The sequence below is a fragment of the Oncorhynchus kisutch genome, unplaced genomic scaffold (assembly GCF_002021735.2).
Source record: "Oncorhynchus kisutch isolate 150728-3 unplaced genomic scaffold, Okis_V2 Okis03b-Okis08b_hom, whole genome shotgun sequence".
NCBI classification, from domain to species: domain Eukaryota; kingdom Metazoa; phylum Chordata; class Actinopteri; order Salmoniformes; family Salmonidae; genus Oncorhynchus; species Oncorhynchus kisutch.
The window spans coordinates 7,159,808-7,171,474 of NW_022261980.1; positions in this window are offsets into that span (position 1 = coordinate 7,159,808).

Here is an 11,667-nt window from a genome sequence, read left to right on the forward strand (position 1 = left end):
CGCTCTTTTAAGCAGAGGGATTCTTTGACCATGTTGGAGACATGGGATCCAAATATAGAATAGAAACTTGAAGGTGACATTGAAGACATAATGGGCCTGTGAATCAGAGAGTTGGATTTCACATGGGATGTTAGGAGATGCTAGACGGTTAGTATAGGGCTGTAGGGGAAACTGAACTAAACTGAAGTGTATTATATTGTTATTACCTTGGTTGAGATGTATGCAGGATGGAACTTTGAATGTTTGCAGGTATTGTTTCCAGCAAAGTGCATGAACCTGTATAGCTCTCCCTTTCCTGTTGCTATACCCATACAGCCACACCTACACAGACAATGACAATACAGACTAAAGTGGTTCTATCAGTAAACAAATAAACAAGTGAACCATTCTGTTGAGAGTGAGCAGTAGAGCTCTAATGAATTGGGTCTTTCATCTCAGAGACTCTGGTAGGTTGTTATTTGTGACTGTCACTCATAGCCTGCGGCTGACACTTCAAGACGATCAAGACGAGGGGGAGAGGAGAGAACTCACACTGATAAAGCCACTCCGATGAGCAGCCTGCAGGGGGGCTGTGAGTCTAGGCCTACTCTGCGAGACGGGGGGTGAGTTTGGGAGGCAGAGCCGAGAAGTAAACAGTATTTCTTAAAAACAACAACAACAGTCCCTTAATCAAGAAAGCTTCGTTAATAAGATGCAAAGACTAGCTTCTCGGTTTCCCCGACGAAAAAAACGAGGCGATTAAAATGAAAATACATTATACGCACCATTACACCAGCTAAATGACATGTTTAAACACCAGCCAAGATTTTGTAACATTATAAAATTAGGCATTATTAGTGTCATCATGAAATATGAGATAAAGCCACTGAAGCTAGGCGGATTAATTATGTGGAAGTGCACTGTGCCGATATGAGGTTTAGGCTACTTGACTTTTTGTATTCCAACCCAAGGTTTGAATACATCAGTTTTCTGCCTAATCCAAAACACAGGTTTGCGTCATAGACTAAACTTAAAAGACAGCGATTTGGGGGACTAAATGTGTTTTAGCAGTTAAAGGGTAGAATCCTTCATTCCTACCTCTATTTACAAATTGTGATTTTTAAAAGCCTGTTATATTCAAGTCAGGATTTTGACACGTCCCTTCATGCACCCCCTGGACTTCCAGGAAGATTTTAACCCACATCCCTACAATTTCTCAAAGTTTTCACCATCATTTTAAAGCCCTAGTTATTTTTTTGCCTTTACAAAGTCATTTGTGAAAATGACTGGGTAGCACTTCATTTTAAGGGGACCTTAGTACAGTGTAACTGCATGTGTATGTATTGTAGTTAACTGTAACAACTCATAGGTACAGAGTAATAACAACATGTAACTGGTAGTAATTGCGGTATGTAATTACAGAGGTGTAACAATGAGTGCTTGTTACCATGCTTGTAACAAATAGGCAGGTTTCCACTACATTCAACAACTCTGTGTTTCACTTCTTCTCGGCTGCGTGCAGTAACAACTGTCACACAGGTTGTGATCCCTTGTGGATGCGATGAGTGTCTGAGAGATTAGAGCCTATGCCCAATATGCTCTGATTACTTACCCTTGAATGTGCACTGTTTAAACTATATCTCCACTCAGTGTTGTTGCTAGCGCTTGCCCCCAAAATAAACCTTTGTGATAGCTGTTACTGAATCGGAATGCAGCTGAGAACAAACAAAACACTGTTTGTCAATGTGGTGGGAACCTGCCTATTTGCAATAAGCATGATAACAAGCATTCATTGATACACCTCTGTAATTACAGACTGCAATTACTATCAGTTACATGTTGTTATTACTCTGTAACTATTGGTTGTTACCAGGGGTGTAAAGTACTTAAGTAAAAATACTTTAAACTAAAGTACTACTTAAGTCGTTTTTTGGGGGGTATCTGTACTATACTATATATATATATATATATACAGTGGGGAGAACAAGTATTTGATACACTGCTGATCTTGCAGGTTTTCCTACTTACAAAGCATGTAGAGGTCTGTCATTTTTATCATAGATACACTTCAACTGTGAGAGACGGAATCTAAAACAAAAATCCAGAAAATCACATTGTATGATTTTTAAGTAATTAATTTGCATTTATTGCTTAAGTCGTTTTTGGGGGGTATCTGTACTATACTATTTATATATATATTTTTTTAAACAAGAAAATGGTGCCGTATGGTTTGCTTAATATAAGGAATGATTTATACTTTTACTTTTGATACTTAAGTATATTTTTGCAATTACATTTACTTTTAGATACTTAAGTAAAAGTAAAAATCCCCCAGTAAAATAATACTTGAGTAAAAGTCTAAAGGTATTTGGTTTTAAATATACTTCTATTACCTGTCTATTAAAAGTATCTTTACCTTATATGAAATGGAGTACGTTTCCCACCACTGGTTGTTGCAGTTAAATGCAATGCTTTGTCGAACTGTATTTACACATGCAATTACACTAATAAGACCCTTTAAAATGAAGTGTTACCGATTATTATTTATTTAATGTGATTAAAGTTATTATTCCCCCCCCCATTTTTTCTCCCCAATTCTGTGGTATCCAATTATTTCCCCCCCTTTTCTCCCCAATTGGTAGTTACACTCTTGACACAATGCCCACTTAACCCGGAAGCCAGCCGCACTAACGTGTCGGAGGAAACACCGTACACCTGGCAACCGTCTCAGTGTGCACTGCGCCCGCCTTGCCACAGGAGTCGCTAGTGCACAATGGGACAAGGACATCCCTGCCGGCCAAGCAGTCCCCTAACCCGGACGATGTTGGGCCAATTGTGCGCAGCTAGTACTGCGATGTAGTGTCATAGACCACTGCGCCACTCGGGAGGCCCCCGAGTTTAAAGTTTTAAAAAACATGTTCCTCATTTTAAGGTGACCCCTGTAACGTGAACTGAACTTTAAATATGGTGAAACTATTCCTTTGTAAATATATATATATATTGTCACGTTCGTCATAATGAGGAGACCAAGGCGCAGCATGATAAGAATACATACTTCTTTTAAATAAGAATAAACACTGAACAAACTATACAAAACAACAAAACAAACGTTGTTTTGGGCCATTGTTGGGCCAATTGTGCACAGCTAGTACTGCGATGTAGTGTCATAGACCACTGCGCCACTCGGGAGGCCCCCGAGTTTAAAGTTTTAAAAAACATGTTCCTCATTTTAAGGTGACCCCTGTAACGTGAACTGAACTTTAAATATGGTGAAACTATTCCTTTGTAAATATATATATATATTGTCACGTTCGTCATAATGAGGAGACCAAGGCGCAGCATGATAAGAATACATACTTCTTTTAAATAAGAATAAACACTGAACAAACTATACAAAACAACAAAACAAACGTGAAGCTATGAGACACAAGTACTGACAGGCAACTACACATAGACAATAACCCACAAAATACAGAAGGAATATGGCTACCTAAATATGGTCCCCAATCAGAGACAAAGATAAACAGCTGCCTCTGATTGGGAACCAATCTAGGCAACCATAGACATATAACCACCTAGATACACAAAAAACCCTAGACAATACAAAAACTACACCAACCACCCTCGTCACACCCTGACCTAACCAAAATAATAAAGAAAACAAAGATAACCAAGGTCAGGGTGTGACATATATATTTTAAACATTGAACATCTAATAGTCAAACCATTGAGTAAAAACAAGTGAGCTGGTTCTACTCTTTTTGGCCATTTTCTGCTGTTTTGTTGTGGAAAACTGAGTGGGTTGAGCATAACACATCAACCCTGTTACCCATAGATAGACAGGCTAGACATTCATTTTAAATGTAATTAGTTTTGTAATGCTTGCATTCAATTGCCCCTCCCTGTTGTAAACAAAAAGCTTCCATTTCCCTTGTTACAAGGGGATTATGTCTGAATTAAGATAAAATCGTCAACCCTGTTATGGCCACACCTCAGAGCCTGGTTCCTCTCTAGGTTTCTTCCTAGGTTCCTGCCTTTATGGGGACTAAGTTGAACATGTGCTCTTTATGACAGCATCCTCAAATTATGAGAATTAACCAAGTTACACATCTCAAAAAGGCACCAAATTGGTGAAACAACCCAGTTGTTTCCCTTGGTTGAGACTTTTGTAGCGCTACTTCATGGTTGACCACATGTGTCGATGAGGTCAGAGGGCCCTGGTTCGAGCCCAGGTTAAAGCAACGAGAGGAAGATCATTTGACAAGGAGAGTAGGTAGGCTGTTGTGAATGACTCATCATAAGACATGGGGTAAAATACTAAATACAGGCCTATATTGTATTCCACATAGAGAAAAATATATGTTACCATCAAAATACTTATTTACACACAAAATCTTGATTGAAGCCAAGAGATCCATTGGTTGATCCACAGCCGACTGGTTGTGTTCTTTTACAGCACCACTGATCAACATCGTCTTGGAGAGGAAGCAGCCTATCATTGTAGCTCCTGATCATGATATGGTGTACAGTATTCTGCCATGGAATGTAAAGCTATTTAATCTAAGCAATAAACATGACCTATCGTCATGGATCATAGCGACGTCGGCAATATTACGACTACAGCCTTGGGTTATTGAGAATTTCCTTAGAGCTTTTTGCGCTTGTAGCAATACATCTATTGATAGATTTGATTGAAATTTTTCTCAAAGACACTTTGTACAGATCATCCAATGCTCTTGAATATTCGAGGTAAGACATTACACACAACTACTCAATTTGATGTGAGTGTGTTAAAAAGTTGTGTTGTACGCAGTCGTAAGTCATTGCCTTCGAACAGATGGCATTACTCCTCTGCAACATGGATCCTGAATGTGACCCAGGTGTGTTACTGCTGTGTTGGAACAAAACCCTGCATACCATTTAGTTCTTCAGGAACAAGGTTGTGGGCCACTGATTATCAATACACAGGTGTGAAAGTGCATCCTTCCAAACCAAATAGATAGCCTAGAGAAGAAATATATGTAGTTTCCATCTATAGCTTTTGAAGATTTCACCACCTTTCATTGGTTGAACGTGACAGCAAGTAAAAGTTGTTGCCCATGACGTGTGAAACACACGCGCAGCTTAGCCTTTCCTCATCAGTTTGTTTAGCAGGCAGTAAACACAGGGCTGTGGTCGAAAGCTCATCTCAGGCAAGGTCATCAATCTCATTAAAGAGGACCCAAAGGGTCTTGGGGGTTTGGGCTCCAATCAAGCACAAAGTCACGCTCTGAAATGGACATCTCTCCACCCGAGACTTCAGCTTCAATTTGGGAGATTTAGTTCATAAACCAGAGCTCTGGGCCTGTACCCAGGAAAAACACACCAAGGTATTTTGTAATGCAGTGAAATCCAGTTGAAATGAGGCAATCGTAGCAATCAGCAATTAAATCGGAATTATTAACAGAAACACAATTTAATCAGAAATTGGAGAGGTTGAATAGTTAATCCGTGGAGTCTTTTATTTACTTGGCGACAGAATAACTAACTCAGTCGTTTTGGAGAATAAATGTAGCCCTGGTCAAAAGTTAAAGCCTGTTAGACTGAATCCAATCTAATTTCGTGGTGGTGGGTGTAGTTGGAACAAGGAGAGTTTATGTGTAATGTGATCGTTGGTCATCCATTATATCAGATGAAATAAGACAAGAGTACATTAAGTACAAGAAGAATTCAAAATTCAGGATCATTCAAGTGTTTGGTCCGTAGGTTTTCTGTGGAGGGCTACAGAGGTCCTTGAAGCAGCATTCATGGCTGCATATCAAACATTTTGGCCTTGGGGCAACAAAGTGAATTATAATGATACAGGAAACACTGCATTCAGACATTATTAGCAGATAACAGAGTCCAGCCACAACCCAACCACCCAGTCCAGCTAATAACAGAGAAACTACATCCTACGTGAGCTTCATATCAAGTTGTTATGTTTCACTATATTGGATAACTCCAATATATTGGTATCACTCTGCGGCGGAGGGAAACATCCGGGGTGAGGATTTACAGATTTACTCCCATGTACACCTGTGTCACGGCTGGGGTGCGCTACTATATATAGACCCCATGGCCGCGACACACTTTCTGAAGTTCGCTTGGTCAGTCACTGTTAATTGTAATATCTTGCATGGAAGTATACTCACTGGCCAGCCCCTCCTCTTGAGTTCTCCACTCGCTGAGAGCGGTTTGTCGTACTTGTGTTTTGTTCGTGTTACACTACGAGTCCGTGTGCATCCATTAGTATGGTGACTCTTGCTGCCACAAACAGTAATTTAACTTACACAACTTGCCCACTGGCTTGTTCTATATTGTGTGTTGTGAATTGCTTTAACATGAAGCAACCTACATTCTCTGCTAATTATCCTGCAGGGTTTTTTCTTGTTCTTACCCTTGCAGAGTGTAAGAGTATCGTGGTGGACTTCCACTACGTTGAGACATTAACTTTGGAGTTCCTTAACAGAGTTTTTATTTCACCTTTATTTAACCAGGTAGGCTAGTTGAGAACAAGTTCTCATTTACAACGGCGACCTGGCCAAGATAAAGCATAGCAGTGTGAACAGACAACACAGAGTTACACATGGAGTAACAATTAACAAGTCAATAACACAGTAGAAAAAAAAAGAGAGTCTATATAATTACAATTTTGCAGATTAACACTGGAGTGATAAATGATCAGATGGTCATGTACAGGTAGAAATACTGGTGTGCAAAAGAGCAGAAAAGTAAATAAATATAAACAGTATGTTTACCGATAGACTATGTACAGCTGCAGCGATCGGATAGCTGCTCAGATAGCAGATGTTTGAAGTTGGTGAGGGAGATAAAAGTCTCCAACTTCAGCGATTTTTGCAATTCGTTCCAGTCACAGGCAGCAGAGAACTGGAAGGAAAGGCGGCCAAATGAGGTGTTGGCTTTAGGGATGATCAGTGAGATACACCTGCTGGAGCGCGTACTACGGGTGGGTGTTGCCATCGTGACCAGTGAACTGAGATAAGGCGGAGCTTTACCTAGCATGGACTTGTAGATGACCTGGAGTCAGTGGGTCTTGCGACAAATATGTAGCGAGGGCCAGACGACTAGAGCATACAGGTCGCAGTGGTGGGTGGTATGAGGTGCTTTAGTAACAAAACGGATGGCACTGTGATAAACTGCATCCAATTTGCTGAGTAGAGTATTGGAAGCTATTTTGTAGATGACATCGCCGAAGTCGAGGATCGGTAGGATAGTCAGTTTTACTAGGGTAAGTTTGGCGGCGTGAGTGAAGGAGGCTTTGTTGCGGAATAGAAAGCCGACTCTAGATTTGATTTTAGATTGGAGATGTTTGATATGAGTCTGGAAGGAGAGTTTACAGTCTAGCCAGACACCTAGATGTCCACATATTCTAGGTCGGAACCATCCAGGGTGGTGATGCTAGTCGGGCGTGCGGGTGCAGGCAGCGAACGGTTGAAAAGCATGCATTTGGTTTAGAAAAACCGAGGCTACTGAGTCTGCCGATAAGAATATGGTGATTGACAGAGTCGAAAGCCTTGGTCAGGTCGATGAAGACGGCTGCACAGTACTGTCTTTTATCGATGGCGGTTACTCCATCATATGGTGCTACTTTTACTGCTTGGATATTAAAGGTAATATTGCAGTAAAAAAAAGACAACGTAAATCAAATCCATTACCTGATTGCTGTTTTTTTTTGGTCTGTCTGTTTTTCCCACACGGGTCTTCCCCATTTTTTGCAGAGTTACTGGGTAATTTATCCCTCACCGGGTTCCTATTCAGCGGGTCACGGCATAAGCTCTCCCAGGGCGTCAGACCCCTGCTCCGTGGCCTTGTTGGCTTGGCTGAACTTATGGCTTCCCTTTGACAGGTGTGATGGTCAACCGTCACAACCATGGGGACGTGCTTGGGGCGCCAGAGGAGAGGCGGGCCCTGGCAGGACCCATAACACACCCATCCCCGGCCGCTTCTCCCGGTCTCAAAGGGCAAAGTGGGAGGAGGGTGTGGAGTCCCCATGGGTGTTGTCCACAATGCTCGAGAGGTAATTCCGGCCACCGTGCTTCAGGGGCCTTCATGTCATCACGGTGGCCGACCCCCTGAAGAAAACTCTGCGGATGGAGATCTTCTCACTCCTGGATAAGGGTGCCATCCACAGGATCGAGACATCAGAACGGCTAGGTGGGTTCTACTCCACTTATTTTGTCGTCCCAAAAAGAGACGGAGGGTTTTGACCGATTCTGGACCTCCGCAACCTCAATGGGTACTTGAAGGTACTGAGGTTCCACATGCTGTCCCCAGCCCGCATGTTGCAGGGCGTGTCCAGGGACCAGAGGTTTGTGACACTGGACCTGAGGGATGCTTACTTCCATGTTCCTGTTCACCCAGCTCATTTGCAGGACCTCCGATTTGTGTTAGAAGGGATGGCTTACGAATTCATGGTTCTTCCCTTCGGCCTCTCTTTGGCACCCCACACTTTCACAAAGTGCATGGACGCTGTCCTGGCACCTCTCATGTCTCGAGTATTGTTGATCCTCAATTACCTGGACGATTGGCTGATTTGTAACCCGACCAGGACCAAGGTCCAAGCTCCTGACCCACATCGGTGGTTTGTGCATTGCTGTAAATGACGTCTGATGCCCACCCAGAGGGTGGTCAAACTGGACTCAGTCCTCATGAGAGCACGCCTGCCCACCAGAAGGTTTCAGGCGATCTTATCTTGCCTCGACCACTTTCTGCAGGGGTGGGTGGTATCCGTGACCTGCCAACGCCTCGTTGCAACGGCGGCCTCGTTTCCCCTGGGCTTGCTCCATCTCTGGCCTCTTCAGCAGCAGTTCAACTCCCACCGGCTGCACCCGAAGCGCCACCGTCACCACCAGCTGCGGATTACCACACAGTGCCTCAGGGCATTGTTGAGGTCGCTGCTTTCACTCAGGTGCGGTGAAGATGCGGAGGAAGTGCCGCCGGGAGCTGGTCAGCACAGACGCCTCCCAGATCGGCTGGGAGGGTGTGACCAAGGGCAGGTCGGCAAGCGGCTGTTGGCTACCCCCCTTGGAGCGGCAGGCACATCAATACACTAGAGTTCTGAGCTGTGCTGCTGGCTCTGCGGTCTTTTCTTCCACATCTGAAGGGAAGACATGTTCTGGTGAGAATGGACAACACCACAGTGGTGGCTTACATCAACCATCAGGGTGGCCTGAGGTCCTACCGCCTCCATCTTATGGCACGGGACCTCCTTCTCTGGGCTCAGGGGCGTCTAGCGTCTCTATGCGCAGCACACGTACCTGGCATGCTGAATGTGGCAGCAGATATGCTCTCAAGGGATGGACCGCCACCTTGGGACTGGAGCCTACTGGAGCACACTGCCTCCTGTGGTACTCCATGTCAGATCCATCAGGGCCTCCATGTCAGATCCATCAGGGCACCGCCTTAGTAGTGGGCTTGGCCGCTGAATGGCACCAATGGTCCATGTTAGGACTATACAGGAGGGTGTAATGAACACCATGCAGAACGCAAGGGCTCAAGGGCACAGGCTACAACTGTGAACTCTGAAACACCTCTGAAACACCTCTCTATGAAGGTGGTGTTCTTGGTAGCGATTACTTCCACGAAGAGTGTGGGTGAGCTCCATGCTTTTTGCTAAGTTCTGTGGGCTACCAGATGGACCCCGGTGGGAGGAGTATATCTCTCCACCCCAACCCTTCATTCATCCCAAAGGTTCTGCTTATGACCCCCCGGCAGTAGCAGGGAAGTCTGAGCCTCCCTCCGGCATTCTGTGTCCTGTGCGGGCACTGGCTGCCTATGTGGAGCAGACACAGTCAATGAGAACAACAGACGAGCTCTTTGTCTGCTACGGTGAGAGAGCCCTGGGGGCTGGGCTATCAAAGCAGAGGCTCCCTCACTGGATTGTGGACACCATTACGACAGCATACCGCCTGGCTGGGAGGACAGTGCTGGGATCTGTGGTGGCACATTCAACACGAGGTGTGGCTGAGTCCTGTGCACAACTGAGATGAGTGACACTAGCTGATATAAGTTCTGCGGCCAGCTGGGCTTCCTCTTGCACCTTTACTAGGTACTGTCGGGTAAATGTGGCACCTCCTTCTGCGGTTGGTTCAGCGGTCCTGGGTGTCGCCTCCCCTTCCGGGGACTGTGCCGGCACCCCCCTTCCACATTGACAGCCCCTGCATCTCAGGCCCCACATTGGGACTGTGCCGCTGGCTGACCAGGTCCCTCTTGCACCGACTAATCTGGTATGGGTATACCAATATATTGGAGTGATCCAATATAGTGAAACACAATGAAGGTTATGTATGTAACCACGGTTATGTGAGCTATATAGATCACTCCAATCGTTTGCGGTGCTAGAGTCGCCTCAGAAATGATGTTGAGAACGTGTGTCGCGGCCATGAGGTCTATATATAGGGGCAGACCCCAGCTGTGACACAGGTGTACACGGAAGTACATATGTAAATCCTCACCTCGGATGTATCCCTCCACCACAAGGTGATACCAATATATTGGAGTGATCCATATCTCACATAACCATGGTTATATACGTAACCTTTGTTTTCTATTTTACCTTGTCCTTGGCGATGATGTGCCGTCACAAAACAACTGGCTGCTTTGGTTTCTCTCAGAGACCTTCCAGACTGGTCATTTTAGAGTTGGTAAGTGATGCGGTTGGATCATCGTTATGATTTTTGGATATATGAGTATTTATTATAAATTCAGTATAAGCAAATCAGAGATGGAATTATGAATACTCTGAATGGCCTTATCAACATCCCCATCCCACGCTCCTCAAGGATTCAATTTGCCGGTGTCTGGTACCCTTTGTCAATACATACACATGATTTACATTCATTACTGTTTTCCAATATCCATGAGGTTTGGCATTTTACAGTCCTTTACCGAGCCAGGCATTTACTATCTCATTCCAAACACTCCCATACTAGCTCTCTCCTAGTCAAACAAGCCAACATTCTCATTCCTCAGTCAGACATTCCAAGTGTGGCATTTGTTAGGATTGTGCTGTTTCAGAAAAATACATTGGTTCTAGACTGCAGTATACTATAACTTCTTGACCAGATGAAAAACAGAGCAAATCCCAGTTGTCCTTGTAATAGGTAGTACTATTCAGACAGACATACACTGAGTGTACAAAACATTAAGAACAACTTCCTAATATTGAGTTGTTTTGTACTCAGTGTATATACTGTATGCCGTCCTGATCCAACACTGCTCCCTACTGGCAAGTCAAAACACTGCAGAAGTTGTGTGTCTGAGGTAAGGTATAATGAATGTACAGGTAACTGTCAAAATAATGGAAACACTTGAGTAAATTCGGGATACAAGGGGGTTTTCTCGTTTAAGCAAAAGACCGTCCTCCGTGACCCAGAAACCGATAAGTAGTCGAGGAGTGTGTCAATTAGTTAGTAGCAGAGAGGAAGATCCATCATCTTTGTTAGTAGGCAAACGCACGTAAGAATGTCCTCCTCTCCTCGATAGAAACCTTCCATCAAGGATACTCATGTGTATCCTATCACGGAAGGGTTTTGAAATCTGCCACACCCCCTTTGAATTAGCTTTTGTTTTCTCCGATGAGGAAAAACATGCACACGTTTAAAAAACATATGCTACGTATTGTTTTATCTATAAAATATATTGTAC